Below are 4,028 nucleotides of genomic sequence, written 5' to 3'. Positions count from 1 at the left end.
CAGATCGCTGGTTAGTTATTTAATGGTTTCAGCTTAGTTTATTTTATCTAAAACTTCAGTGCACGGTCGCAGGGATCAGCTGACACAGATCGCTGGTTAGTTATTTAATGGTTTCAGCTTTGTTTATTTGATCTAAAACTTCAGTCCACGTTCGCAGGGATCAGCTGACCCAGATCGCTGGCACAGGCTGGTTAGTTATTTAATGGTTTCAGCTTAGTTTATTTGATCAAAGACGTAAGTGCACGGTTGCAGGGATCAGCTGACACAGATCGCTGGCACAGAAAGAAAACATCTCCCTGTCATTGGCTTTCATTTGAAAATGAAATTAGAATGACAACATGTTAATATGCTTGCAAATTATTTTAATGGGTTGATAAACATTTGTGGAAGTGCCGATGTAGGGCAGGATGCTTCCTACACCTGTGGCATGCACTTGTGTTTCTGTAAATGAATTGCTTGGACGAAGCGTTTTCCACAGTTATTACAGGGGAATGGTTTTTCTCCTGTGTGAATACGCTGGTGCATTTTCAAGTTCCCTAAGTGAGAGAACCTTTTTCCACACTCATCACAGGGGAATGGTTTTTCTCCTGTGTGGGTGTATTGGTGTCTTTTCAAAGGACTTCGGTGAGTGAAGGTCTTTCCACACTCTTCACAGAGGAATGGTTTTTTTCCACTGTGCCCAAACTGATGCACCTGAAGATGAACTAACTGGGCAAAGCTCTGGCCACACTGATCACAAGAATAGGGTTTTTGTCCAGTGTGCAGACGCTGATGGACCTTCAAACTTAATAGTGTTTTGAACATTTTCCCACACTGCTCACAGAGGTATCGTTTGGTGTGAACTTTTGTGCGCAGATCCAGCTGTTCTTCAGTTGAATCTACCCCCTTCTTATGGTGAGGTCTTCTTTGCATTTTCCCGGTCTGTATATAAAGAGAAAGAAGAGATGGACAGAGTAACAACAATCTACAACCATTTGATCTGATAGACTTCCTCCTTACAAAGACTGAGGTGTTGTGAAAAAGTGGAAATGGGAAATTACTGAAGAGTTGTTGTGTCCTTCTTTCATAAACTCCTCCCGCCAGGTGAGGGATGAAAAACGTGTTTGTAGTCAGAAGATGTTTTGATGCAGTCAGCATGCTCATTACCCCAACAATATTTTGCATATTAATTATACATGTTTTTTACCCATTTATATGTAACTTAAACAGGCTATTTACAAGTAAGCAAAGTAATCCTGTTCACACGTCACCAAATGCAAACACAAACCCACTATTCAACAACGGAAACTCTGTGCTTCCCCATCTGATTCCATAATTGGAGTCAGCAGGGAAACTGCAATTTTAGTGAAAGGTAAGTAAAAATATATCCTGGCTGTACCTGTAATGCCAAAAATGCTAAATTAACTGTTCCCCTGGCCCCTTTGGGAACATTTTTATGTCACTGTGAAGTTTACCTTTCACCTTCACATAAGATAAGATAAGATAAACCTTTATTAGTCCCACACATAGGAAATTTGTTTGTTCACAGCAGAAAGTGGACAGTAAAAAGTTAAGAGCAGCAAAGTCTACTCTTCATTCTATCAGAAACAGTTATCACAGCTCGTACATTTTCTTTTTACACATATATGTAAGCACTGAGCCAAATTTAGTAATGCCAACACATTAAAAGAACAACATTTGTCTCTTATGTATGATACATCTATATATACACTGTAACAGATACTTGTCTTTGAGTGAAGATTTAAGGTGATATAAATAAATAACTGCAACTTGAATCTTTACTGAAGCTCAGTATTTGACACAGAGTTCAAACTCACTGCTGTAATAACTAATAATGATTAATATAATAACTATAATATTGGCCATATTATAGTTACATTACCAAAGTGAGATGATTTTAGTCTCATGAACAACACTATCTAATTGTTATTTACTAGCTAATCTTAAAATGACTGTTCAGTACAGAAATGAAGCCCAACAATCATGTTTGTACAGTCCTGTGGTCTCAGCCTCAGATTCTTATCAAATCACACAGAGCTCATGTAGAAACAAATGTACAAAATATGTTCTCCTTCATTTCTGTCAAACAAAGCTGTATGAAACGTTTCCAAGCCTCGCACTTCCGGCCTTAACGGTCTTTGAGTACGCGGACCTTGAGGACCGTTAAGGCTGCGTACTTTAAAGCTGCAGACCCCGAATTGGGATACAGCCTTAACGTCGTTTTCCTTCGCTATTTAAATTCACAAGCACTACATAATCTCATAGTGCCACCTACCTGGCATTCCTCGGGATCAGCAGTTAATTTTCATGAGGCAATTTTAGGTGGGTTACACTTGGAATGCCATGTCTCTTCCTTATCTAATGTGTCACGTTAAAGTGACTTACCTCTGCCACTGTGAGCATTTGGCTGCTGGTGTTACTCAGTGAATCAGCTCTGACAAACATAAAGATAATAAGTTTAGAGAAAAATTATCCAAATACTGCCTTAAAAACAACAATGATGTTAAGACTTCTCATCCAAGCACATAAATGAAAAACAACATATGTACCTTTAAAATTTAGCTTGAAAATATGATTAAATACTTTAAAGTAGCAATAAGAAAGATAATCAAGTTAGATACTACAAATTTACAGACATTTCGTCTCGTGTTTGTGCCTAGTTTTAAAGATAAACTGGACCTGAAACATGAATTCAATTGAAAATAACACAATTAAAAGGAAAAAAAAACACTGAATGTCCTTTGATTTACTAAAACTACCACTGACCACCAGTTTTTTTCTTACCCTTGGCATGTGAGGGACATTTGTTTTGGTCCTGCTTAATGCTTGCCTTCACTGAACTCTGAGAGATGCACCAATGGTTCCCATGGTATCCAAAGCTGACTCCACTTCATAAGGTTCCAGAAGTGAATTTAAAAATCAACACCAAGTATTTAATGAACCACAAATCCCAGCAGGATAACAACCACTGGTGTTTTTTCCTCCAAACTTTATTTATTCAAAGTCATAAACAAAACAAAATAATAACTAACAACGAAATCAAAAATGACATAAAAGAAATAAAACCCACTCAAACTCATTATTGAACAAAATCAGTTACATTTACATTTCATCTTGTCAGAATATAATACACACAGCATATTAAATTCAACAAGATGAAGGTGTTCATAGTGTATTTGTATTGAGTATTACATAAGATGTATGTAGTTTAAACTCAACTTAAACTCTAACAGATCAACAGTTCATGCATTTATAACAGCTCTCCACACAGCCCTTTCTCTAGCATTTTATTTTCATTCATTTTCACTTTCATTAGCAGATGTAAAGAGGGTTTTTTTTATATATATATCTTATTAAAAGCCCCTCTGATATGTTATATATATCTATAAAAAAAAAATCTGTCTCGCTCATGTCTGCAGTAGGCTCACTTAGCATAGGGGGTCTAGCCTCAGGACCCTTACTGGATACAGACATCCCAGGCGGGAATGAAACTTGCGATCCTCGGCTCCAAAGGCCTGTAGATATATATATATATATATATATATATATATATATATATATATATATATATATATATATATATATATATGTCCAGCTGGGATAGCCTCCATTATCATTAATGGAGCTCCAGTGGAGAGCGTGCAGTCCTTCAAGTATCTCGGTGTCAACATCTCCTCAGACCTGACATGGTCTGCCCACATTCAGGTCCAGACCAAAAAGGCTAGGCAGTGCCTGTACAACCTACGACAACTGAGGAAGTTCAGGGTCTCTCCAGTGATCCTCAGGACTTTCTATACAGGTGCTGTGGAGAGATGTGAGAGATTTTGAAGGACCCATCCCATCTGTTGCTGGGATGGGACGGGTGCCCCCCACCCCCCTATTATCCTTAAGTGACTGAGACAGGACTCATTATCATATTCAAATCAAATCAAATCAAATCACTTTTATTGTCACATCACATGTGCAGGCACACTGGCACAGCACATGCGAGTGAAATTCTTGTGTGCGAGCCCCACAAGCAACAGAGA

At 38.0% G+C, this 4,028-nt stretch overlaps 1 long non-coding RNA gene across 1 annotated transcript; it reads right to left on the bottom strand.

Moving 5' to 3' along the window:
* Positions 1–355: 355 nt before the first annotated feature.
* Positions 356–3,094, bottom strand: LOC147336260 (uncharacterized). The gene is made up of 3 exons (XR_015128261.1): positions 2,785–3,094; positions 2,386–2,434; positions 356–921 (listed from the first exon to the last, which is right to left on the bottom strand). It is a non-coding gene; the product is annotated as an uncharacterized LOC147336260 (long non-coding RNA).
* Positions 3,095–4,028: the final 934 nt, after the last annotated feature.

This window comes from Aulonocara sp. 'chitande type north' Nkhata Bay, linkage group LG3 (genome assembly GCF_057382095.1).
Source record: "Aulonocara sp. 'chitande type north' Nkhata Bay isolate Kocher_YH1m ecotype deep benthic linkage group LG3, A_spYH_male_GT1.1, whole genome shotgun sequence".
Taxonomy (NCBI): domain Eukaryota; kingdom Metazoa; phylum Chordata; class Actinopteri; order Cichliformes; family Cichlidae; genus Aulonocara; species Aulonocara sp. 'chitande type north' Nkhata Bay.
The sequence above is the reverse complement of the archived record's forward strand: the minus strand, read 5'-3'. Positions and strand labels throughout refer to the sequence as shown.